We start from the raw sequence: 12,029 nt of genomic DNA, 5'->3' as shown, positions 1-12,029 counted from the left end.
AAGCCAAGGTGAAAAATCAAAATACAAATAAGATGGAGTGCTATTACCATGGCAAACCAAGGTGCATTTTCATAAAAAGCAAAATGATATCAAAATGGCAAAGTTGCAGCAAGGTAACTATGTATCATCAAGTAAATAGGGTGATGACACAAGTGAGTAGCTATTTGTGAACTATATACTCAATTCCACGATAAGGAATGTGTTAGGACTTGAAAATATTTGGTATGTGGATTTTGGTACCTTTAACCACATGACCAATCATGTGGATTCTAGCCACATGACCAATTATGTGGATTCTAGTGCTTTTAACCACATGTCCAATCATTGGTGAGTGGTTGAAAGATATATAGAAAATGAAAAGGGATGTGGAGACATGTGATGATACTATGCACCCCGTTATGCATGTTGGTAAAGTCTCATTATTTATACAAGATGGCAAAATAAAGTACCTGGTAGATGTATTTCATGTTTCTAATATTACAAAAGACCTAGTTTCTATTGGATATATGGCTGAGCATAGCCTACAAGTGAGGTTCAATCCTCAAAAGGGCTCTCTATGGAAGACTTAAAAAATCATTGGGTCACTTGGTTATTACAATGGGTAACATAAATGGCAAGGCTTAAGGTGAAGGCAGCCATGCTTGTGTGTAGGACATGTGTTATCACAGATATTGACATATGGCACAAGCACGTTGGTCATGTAAATATACAATATACAATGACGGGGTTGAAGTCTATGCATTCCCAAAATATTGTTGTCAGGTTTGTTGAAGATTAAGGTTGATGGTATGTACAAAGTATGTGAAACATGCCATCATGGTATAAGCAGGCCACAAACATGCTTCCCTACATGAAAAGAGCATTAGTGCAAGGCTATTGGATGTTATACATTCAGATGTATGGGGACTGACCAAGACGTAACAATCAAAGGTTGGCAAGTTGTATGTTACATACATTGATGATCACACACTAAGAAAGTGTGGGTTTATTTTATGGAAGGAGAAACTGAGGTGTTTACTCACTTTTAGAGGTTTAAGGCCTTGGTTGAGAAGGAAAAAGTATACAAATCAAATGCCTAATATTAGATGGTGGTTGGGGAGAAATATTTCTCCAATGATTTTAGTGATTTCTTGAGAAAGTAGGAAATTAAGAGGCAATTCACATGTAGGTGCACTCCGTACATAATAGTGTTGTAGTAGAAAGGAAAGACAAGCACATTGTAGAAGTTGCTTATACCTTGATGTTTGAAAATAGTATGCCATATTATTTTTGAGCTGAAGGAGTAGCAACTACTGATTACATTATAAATAGGACCCCCCTTGCAGCTATTCATGGCACGACGCTTGAATAGAAATTTAAAGGCATAAAATTAGACGCGTCTCACTTGAAAGTGTTTGAAGTGAGAAAGAACCAAGTTAGATCCAAAGGTAGAGAAATACATCTTCATTAGTTATGCTTTAGAATAAAAAGGTTATAGATGCTATAATCCTACCACTCATGAGATATGAGTAAGCAAAGATGTTATCTTTGATGAGATGAGTAGCTCTGATATATGCACCAGTGAAGGCAACTAAAGATGCAGATGTAAGAAGTAATAATATTGTCCCACATGTAGAGTAGTAATCACACTGGTACTTAGTGGACCTAGAGAGTCCTTTAACAATGGATCCAGTGAGGATAGATACATGAGATGTAAATGCATCATCTACATCATCTCATGGTATTACATGTATTGGTACACATGGATCTAGTGTTAGCCCATGGTCAGGCAGGTTGAGGACAAATATAAGAATGTAAATGCATCATCTGCATCATCTCATGTTATTACAGGTGTTGATACACATGTATTATATAAAGGAAGGAAAAGATAGACTAACCTTTTATGTTTGGATCCATTAGTAGGTCACTTTTATGTGGATGGTAACTCTAGTGGCTTTGAGTAGCCTTGATGAGGAGATTGACATTCTAAGAGTGGTTACTCCTAGTGCACAGAGAACCATGGTTGTTTTGAGGACCCTCACCAGTGATCTAGGTGTACGCACATCTACTCGGGTTAGATACCTTGTTGATAGGTTGAGATATCATGGATATATCACCTATCACTATGCTTACATGGTTAAATCAGTACAAGAGATAGAGCCCACTTATTTTGAGTAAGCACTTGGAAATTAGAAATAGGAAGATGCCATGGATGAGGAGATGGCAACATTGGCTATAAATGTGACATGGGAATTAGTGCCTTTCCCTAAGGATAAGAAGGCAATTGGATGTAAGTGGATGTATAAGATCAAGCATAACTTAGATGGATTTGTGAACATGTATAAAGCAAGACTGATTACCAAGGGTTATGTACATACATATGGCATTGACATGAGGAGACATTTTGCCCAGTGTTTCAAGAATGGCAACTGTGAAAGCTATTTGCTATGGTTGCAAATAAAATGAAGGATTGGTCTTTATATCAACCACCACCAGGTTATGAGAGCCATATACATCTAGATTTTTTAATGCAGGTTATGCAGAGTCTTGTATGGCTTGAAGCAAGCACCTAGAGTAACATGGTCAAACAAGATCATGGAGTATTTTGTTACCATTGGATTTTAGATATCCAATTATTTTTTTAAAACTTTATGTGAAAAAGATAGATAGAGGGTCATACTCTTAGTCATTTATATAGATGACATGAGTATTAATAGTGATAGTGATGCTAATATACATGATGTCATGATGCTTTTGAAGTAGAAGTTTGAGATGAAAGATTTGGGTAAGTTGCAGTATTTTCTTGGTATAGAGGTGGTGAGATCACTTGATGGTATTTTGTTATTTACAGAGGTAATATGGCTTAAACATGTTGTCCAAGTATGATATGATAGGTTGTAAGTATATTTTAATGCCATTAGAGCACAACACTAAGATTTTCACAAATATAAGTGAGCTTTTGGAGGACCCCACTATGTACATACGCAACATGGGTAGTTAATCTACATGACCATCACTGTTCCAATGGCGTATTTCAATGCCATTGGAGAGAACACTAAGCTTTCCATAGATACGAGTGATCTTTTGGAGGACCCCACTATGTACATACACAAAGTGGGTAGTTAATCTACATGACCATCACTAGGCCAAGATTTGAGTTGTATTGTTGGACTTATGAGTTAGTTTATGCAAGTCCCTAGGAAGCCACACTTGGATGTGGCTAGACATGGGTATATAAATGTTAATTGGGCTGGTAGTGTCTTAGATAGGAGATCTATTGTGAGTTAGAGCAGTAAGAAACAACCAACAATTACCTTGTTAAGTACAAAGGTAGAGTCTGCTATTCTGAAAGCTTGTGAGGTAGCTTGGTTTCAAAAGCTACTTGGTGATATGATAAGACCGTGGATAGGGCCATTATCATTTATTATGATAATGGGTGAGAATATGGAGATGGGTGAGATCATGGATAGGGACATTATCATTTATTATGATAACATGAGTAGCATATAGCTGGTAACCTAGTCTATCATCCTATGGAGATGGGTGAGATCATGGATAGGGACATTATCATTTATTATGATAACATGAGTAGCATATAGCTGGTAACCTAGTCTATTATCCTAAGACAATGCATATTGAGGTGTATTATCATTTTATGAGGGAGAAGGTTCTAGTAGGTGATGTGGATTTGGTATATATCAACACAAAGGATCAGGTGGCTAATATCTTCACATGAAGGCATTAGGTGTACAAAGAATCTCCACAAGATTAGGAGCTTACTTAAAGTGCAATGTGTGAAGTTAGGCTTGAGGGGGAGTGTTGAGATATCGAGCTTAACTAGTGTAGTAGACATTGATGACCCACCTGTGTGATAGCTTCCACTTCCTTTAAATATTCTAGAGAATTCCTCCTGATCTTCATTGAAAATAAATTCTCATGGCCTTCACTAAATTGTCGAGTGGCATTACCCTTTGGAAATGATGTGTGCCTTTGATGTTCTTTAGAAATCATGTATACCTTTAAGCTCCAAGATTACATTTTGTTTTCATATACAACTAGCAATGTACTCTCTCAAAACAAGCATGGTACACAAATGCTTGTTAAAAAATAGCTTTCTCAAGTGCATGCCGGCCTTTTGAATCAACTTGCCTCCAATAGATGCAACCTTTTGAATCAACTTGCCTCCAATAGATGTAACCTTGGGGTAAACACGCATGTGTATGTGAGCAATGTGTGAACTCCATCAATGCGAAGATGTCATGAAGGCTGAAAAGAGCCATTAAAGAAGGCCATGGGTGTGAGTTGGGTGTGAGTTGGAGGCAAGATCGAGTAAATTTGCTTGGATAAGTGAGAATGGGTGGTTGTACAAAAAGATGTGGTGGTGGTTGTAAAGAAGTGAAGGTGGAATATGGAGCAAGAAGGAGTGGGCAAGCGAGGGGCCTTTGGAAGAGGGAAAGTCGATGCGTGTACATGGTATAGACGTATATACTATTATGCGTCTCGCCCCCCTCCTATTCCGCCACCTCATCATGTCGACCACCACCGTGACGCTGCAGAGCTTCGACGGGGAGCTGTTCGAAGTGGAGGAGGAGGTGGCGCTCCAGTCCCTCGTCCTCAAGGAGGTTCTCCACGACACCGACAGCGCCTCTACAGACACTCCCATCCCGATCAACTCCGACCGTGTCACCGCCCGCGTTCTAGCCAAGGTCCTCGAGTATTGCAAGTCCCATAACGCCGCGGCTGCTGCTGCCGCCGCCGCCGCCGCCAGCAGTAATACCAGCGAAGCTGCGCAGGGGGAGCCGGGTCGGACGGCAGATTTCGACTGCGCTTTCCTGGAGACGCTCGGGGGGCCGGACGGGCTGTTGTTAGATGTGATCAATGCCGCCGACTTCCTTTACGTCAAGGGTCTGCTGGACCTGGCGTGCCAGGCCGTTGCCGATATGATCCCTGGCAAGTCCGTCGAGCAGCTTCGGGAGCTTTTCCACATCGACAACGACCTCACCCCCGCTGAAGAGGAGCAGGTGACGGCCGAGAACGCTTGGGCCTTCGAGCGCCTCTAGCTTTAGAAAAAAGTTCACTAGCTTAGTATTACATGCACCCCTTATAATTTGTGTTCACTAGCTTAGTATTACATGCACCCCTTATAATTTGTGTTGAGGTTAGAATAGAAGAGAGAGATCTATGAAACTAGTGACAAAAGCTTTCTCCTCACCACACATTTTTTGCCATCTAAATCTTCGCTCTTAAAAAACAAAAAAATAAATAAATTTTTATACATATTTCCCTCGTAAGACATGGTTAAATCAACCCTTCACACTAATCACGTATGCGTTTAGTTCACTAGCTTGGTATTACATGCATTTCTTTTCCTTTTCCATGATGAATAATTTACGTTTCTCTTCTAAGGCATGGTTGAATCAACCCTTTAGACCAATCATGTATCATGCATTTCTCTCTTTAAAGCACCCAAATGTTCACTTCATGTATGCACTTCTCTTGTAAAGCACACTTAAAAACCATTTTGTGCTGTCCATAACCATTCTAACACCCTCTTGCCCTACTTGACTACTACCCTATATAATACTTGATTCAACATAGACCTCACGTGCATCAGCTTAAGCTTTCCCTATGGAGGTTTAGGAAAAATACCTTTGAATATCCTTAACTTTTGAAGAGCCAACAAATCTTAAAGCAAAATGAGCAACCTTAATGAGTTCTCTACACAAAGATAGGCCATTGCAACTTAGTTTCCATAGAGATTGCCATGCCATACTTTTAAAAGTACAAAAAGGTAGTTTTTAAGCAAGATCTTAAGTTTTATTTACTAAACCTCTATCCACTCTATTCTTATGTATGGAAAAATGTTCACATGTAACTTAATAAATACTACCATAAAGTACACAAATTTTTGAATAATATATGCATTAAAAAATTTAAAATTTGTTCAAGTAACTTTGAAGAATGTAAAATTACAAACACTAGTGACCTGACCCATGCTTCGCACGTGTATAATTTCTAGTTGGATATTTTTCAAATTCCTAGAGTAATAGAAACTTGCCCCTTCTCTAACCTCCAAATTACTTCTTGAACCTTCAAATTCTTGCCACACGATAGCTTCCTCAAACTCTTCCTTTATGTAATATATAAGAGATACTTGGAGGTTATACTTCCTCCTTGTAGGTTATTTCCCCCTTCTTTTGACCTAACCTCTCTCATCTTTGTGTGCATACTCATGATCATCAAACTTGATACACACACACACACACACAGATCATAGATAAGAAATAAGACACACACACACACGCACGCACGCACGCACACTGCACGGGCTTGTTTTAATGCAATAAGGTCTTAGTGCAATAGTTCGCAATAAAATGGTTCTTGCAATAATTTTTATGTAACCACCGTTCTTTGAGCAACTATCTAAATGCTTATTAATCTTTTAGAACAATTTCAAATTTTAACCTAGGTTTATTATCCATTTGAGCTATGCTAGGCGTACAATGGATGAAAGAAGGAGTGAAGGAAGGAGCTCTCCACATGTAAGGGTGGCATCCCTTAATATCTATCGGCTTGGGAAGCCCCACAACAGTAAGGGATCAGAGAGGAGTGAGTTTCTTTTCACCTTAATATACTTTTGCATTTGTAGAAGTCTATGTTATATGACCATCACTCTAAGTATTTCTACGCATGTCCATAGAAGTTCTTTGATTTTCATGCCTACGAAAGTGATGTGACACTTTTATGCCCATAGAAATCAATCATTTTTGGAAAGTTTAAAATCAATCAAGAGAGCATAGTCTAGCCTTAAACCCTACATTGGGAACAGATTTTCAGATTGTAGACATGGAAGACCTTATCTTGCATATGTGTTGGATGGAACAGTTAGGAGGGATGCAACCACCCTCATTACAACCATAGTTGCCTTTGCAACTACTTGAAGATTCTCAAGCACAAGATGTCACATTACATCCTATTGCCATACAACCATGCCTACGAAAGTGATGTGACACTTTTATGCCCATAGAAATCAATCATTTTTGGAAAGTTTAAAATCAATCAAGAGAGCATAGTCTAGCCTTAAACCCTACATTGGGAACAGATTTTCAGATTGTAGACATGGAAGACCTTATCTTGCATATGTGTTGGATGGAACAGTTAGGAGGGATGCAACCACCCTCATTACAACCATAGTTGCCTTTGCAACTACTTGAAGATTCTCAAGCACAAGATGTCACATTACATCCTATTGCCATACAACCATAGCTAAAGCTACTTTGAACAATAATCTTATTCTAAGTGAACCACCACTAGAGGATAGGGAACCTCTAAATCTGGCATGGAGAAATAAGGTGCCAATTAAACTCAAACTGCCCCACCTATAGAGCTAAATCCTTTTGTGAACCTTCAAATCTTTTTAGGAACAAAACTATGGGTTATACCCACTCTGTATGCTCAATCTTATAAATAAATCCTACTTTGACTATTTTGTTGATTTTTTCTTTTACTAACTATGAGTATCTTAGGTTCATAGCATAAGGGTACTCAATCTCTCATAAATAAATCTTGGTTGTTGGACTAGCTTATTGATTTCCTCCTTTTCCAATCTTTTTAGGAATAAAAATTGTGGGTGATATATGCTCAATCTTATGAATAAATTTGGTTGTATTAGCTTGTTGTTTTCTTCTTTTTTACATATACCCTTAGTTTTTCAATCTTTTTAGGAACAAAAACTATGGGTGATACCCACTCTGTATGCTCAATCGTATAAATAGACCCTGATTAGACTAGCTTGTTGATCTCTCTTGTACCAAACTATGAGTATTTTAGTTTCATAGAGTAATGATGTTGTCTCATAGTCCATGCACCTTCCATAATAGAGATTGTATGTTCACTACTTCAAGTGGAATCTCCTTTATGTTAGTGAACTTCCATCTTGGAAATCTGATAAAAGATTCAAGAGCTCCTTCACTTCTTTAGGTTTCAAATCTTTTGCAATGTTCATCACTGATGGTTTTAGCAATTCCTCCTTCACTTCAGCTAGACCATCATACAAAATGCCAAGTTTCTCTTCAACACTTTGTTGAGATTTCTCCAAGAAGACATATCTATCATCTATCATCAACATTGTATGTTTTAAACCATTCTCAACAAGTACTTTTCTCAAGTCTTCTTCTCCTCTATTAAGTGATGTTCTTCTCATAGTTTAGCCTCATGTGTTGTTGGGCTCTCTCCTTGTTGTGTCTATCTAGGATGGATCTACATTAGCAAAAACTTAAAATTGTAGTTGCTTAGGTGCTATTATTTGTGAAGGTCTGCAATAAAAAAAATTCCCACTATGTGCTCTTATCTTAATACTTATTGGTCCTTGTTGCGTCTACATCGATAATAACTTAGAGCAATTTCTCATGTGCTCTTGGCTCATTTCCTTGTTAATACCTATTGATCCTACATGAATTGGGATATATCTCAACTCTCTCCCATGCTATATTATGCATCAATTTCTTCCACATAGCATTAGTGCTATAATTTTATTTGGATTACCCATTATGTTTCCTTGATTAAACATGGTCTTTCCACATATGATCATTAAGAGTACTAAAATTTTCTTTAGAATATGCTTACCCATTTTATGTTCCTTACATAAAGATGGTCTTTCCTCATATGATTATGATGACTTCTTCTCTACATGCACTTGATTTTCCATTGACTTGAAGAGTTTCCTCATATGATGATGACTCCTCCTCTATATGCACTTGAGTTTCCATTGACATCATGAAGAGTTTAGCTCTCCAAGAATACATAATGGTCTTTCCTCATATGATTATGATAACTCCTCCACTATATGCACTTGAGTTTCCATTGACTTAAAGAGTTCAGCTACTCCAAGCATACATAATGGTGTCAATTTTACTCTAGGTCCTACCTCATGTTCCTCCTTGACTTTGCAAAGTACATCAATAGTAGCCAAACGATGCATCCCCTTGTATAAATCCTTAGGTTCAAGCAATGGTGCATATAGTCCTCATGTGTGGTGAGAAGTTTGGTGGGTACACATTGTCCAATGTGGTTCTAGTCATGGTATTAACACTTCTATTAGAAATCCCCAAGTTAGTAGGTGACAAGTCTGGGGGGTAAATATTAATAGATTTGGTCATAGTATTTAACTCTTATGATTATGGTAGAAACTCCGAAGTTATTGGGTGAACCTTCCATCTGTGTAAGTTCACATTAATAGTTTGGGACTTCTTTCTTAAATAGATATGATATTTATCCTAGTCATGAACTAATCTAGCTTCCCACATGTAGGGTGGACTCTTGCTGGGGCTATGGTTTATGATGTTGCATATGGGTTTGAGTCCTCTCTTGCAATTTCCTTCATAGTATCCATGTGCCCAAAATATGGATCCACTCTACTATATGCCACAAAATGATATACGTTTAGCAATGTATCAATAGTTAATTGTATCACCAATGGGTAGAGGATAAGATATGAATAATACAACAAAGAAAGACCTATTACCACTATTAAGGTCCAAATAGAGTGGAAAAAATAACTTTTATAGATGTGGTGCATGTCCTATAAGGATAACATGCCAAACCCTAGAATCCCCAAAGGGAAACAAACCACAAATCTTAACTTGTTGAGTGTCCAAAGAGGTAGGATCACTTCTATACCTCTTAATGTAATTACACAGTTTTGTAACCCATGAAAAATTTTGCCTATAGAAGGAGCTAATGGGGCTAGTACTTCCAAGGACATGCCTACCCTAGCTGGATCTATCTCAAAAAAGGTAACAAATGTAGATCTATGAAAATTAAAAAGGTGAAGACAAGGACATCTAGATCTACCTCAAAAAAGATAAGAATATGTAGATCTAAGAAATGTATATCTAAGAAAATTAAAAAGGTGAAGACAAGAGCATGCCTACCCTAGTTGGATCTATCTCAAAAAATGCAGATGTAAGAAAAATAAAAAGGTGAAGACAAGGACACCATATAGAGTGGCTCTAAGCAAGATAAGTTTGTCATATTTATAGCTTCAAACAAACCCTAAAGAATCCCAATTACGTTTAGAATTTCAAGACAAGTGAATCAATAAGAGAATTTGCCACACCCACAGTTTTAGGTAAATATCTAGGCCATCTACATGAGAAATTAAAGGAAGCCCAAAATTTGGTTTGGGAATGCCAAGCAAAGTTGGAGCCTAAACTAAAAATGATCAAAGGGCTGGACACTCTACATCTTCAAGTATTACCAATTAACCAAGTGGGGAGACCTTTAGTAGCTCCTAAAAGCGAGCAAAGGGTGGTTGGACACTCTACATTTTCAATTATTACCAATTGACCAAGTGGGGAGACCCTTTGCTCCTAAAAGTGAGCAAAGGGTTTGGGAATGTCAAGCAAATTTTGAGTCTAGAATGAAAATGAGCAAAGGGTTGAATGCTCTACATCTTCAAATATTACCAAATTGGCCAAGTGGGGAGACCTTTCGTAGCTCCTAAAAGTGAGAAAAGGGTTGAAAAGTGTGCATCTTCATGTATTACCAAGTGATCAAGTTATTAGTGGGTTGAAGAGAGAAGTTACTACACATGCGTAGGGCTATTATGAAGGTTATAATTTCCTATGGCTCCCCAAGGCCTAGGCATGATTCCTAAACCTCCTACTAGGTTGAAGAGATAAGTTGTTACACACAGATAGAGCTATTATGAAGGTAATAATCTAATATGGCTCCCCAATTCCTAGGCATGATCCCTTTATGTTTAGAGATCTTTATGCATAAAAGATCTCTATGCATAAGATCTCTATGCATAGAGTGCTTTATACATAGAGCTCTCTATGTATAAGTGCTCTATGGCCCCATAATGTTAGGGCATGGTGTCTAAGTGTAAAGTTTAATTTCTCCATGCGTAGAGCTATGTACACACGAGATCTCTATGTATAGGGCTCTCTATATATGAGAGGTATATGTGTAGAGCTCTCTATGCATATAGCTCTTATGTGTTGGAGCGATTATATATACATATAGATATTATATATATATATATATATATATATATATATATATATATATATATAGTTCTTATGTGTTGAGTGATTATATATATATATATATATATATATATATATATATATATATATATATATTCTTATGTGTTGAGTGATTATATATATATATATAGATCTATATATATATTATATTACAATATATTATGTATGCATACCTTTTTTTAATGTAGATTGCACTCTCCACATGTTATAAATCCATCTCCATGAAAGCAATCAAAGAGGTATGTTCATCTACATTATTTGGTACATCTTTGCACCCTTGAGTGCCTTAAGAGTTTCTTATCTTCTTGTTTTTATGCTTGTGCAAGGTATACATAAGGGCTTCTACATGCATTAGGATATGTGTAAGGGCCTTATACATGCATAAGCTATGCACAACCAGCTCATCCATGCACTCAATAAAGTTAGAGTCCAAGTTCCCAACCTCTAGCTTGTAGACATAAGCCTGGAGATGTGAAACATGAGCTTGGACATGTGAGCCTACATACTTGAGCCTAGAGGTCGGTATGCCTAATATAGTACATACTAATTATATGAGCTTGGACATGTGAGCCTATACATGAGCCTAGAGATCGATATGCCTAATATAGTACATACCAATTATTACAACCATAAAGACCTGTACTACAGACACACCTTGAAAGATATTCTTGTCATATAATCTATACTAGCTATAAATTCCAAGGAAAATTCTTGTCCTTTATAATAATTAGTGAATTAAGTACACTTAATACAAGTATGCACCAACCATGTCATAGGCCTAGTTCCTAGATTTTCGTACCCCAATGAAGCCTATTTCATACCAAGAAAGTACATGAGTCGAGTTTATACAAAAAAGGCATGAGCCTACCTACATGAACCTAGACACATGAATTTATATATGTGAGCTAAGAGACATGAGACACCTAGACACGTGAGCCTAGAGACGTGAACATGCATATGTAATCCAAGAGATGTAAGCCTAGATAAGTAAACCAATAG

The 12,029-nt window shown here is 37.4% G+C and overlaps 1 pseudogene; it reads left to right on the top strand.

Moving 5' to 3' along the window:
- The first annotated feature begins 4,508 nt into the window (after nucleotides 1–4,508).
- Nucleotides 4,509–5,115, top strand: LOC147627017 (SKP1-like protein 1 pseudogene; annotated as a pseudogene).
- The last annotated feature ends 6,914 nt before the right edge of the window (nucleotides 5,116–12,029 follow it).

Source organism: Cibotium barometz, chromosome 21 (assembly GCF_041138505.1).
Source record: "Cibotium barometz isolate CiBa-2024 chromosome 21, ASM4113850v1, whole genome shotgun sequence".
NCBI classification, from domain to species: Eukaryota; Viridiplantae; Streptophyta; class Polypodiopsida; order Cyatheales; family Cibotiaceae; genus Cibotium; species Cibotium barometz.
This window is presented reverse-complemented; position numbering and strand designations above follow the sequence as displayed.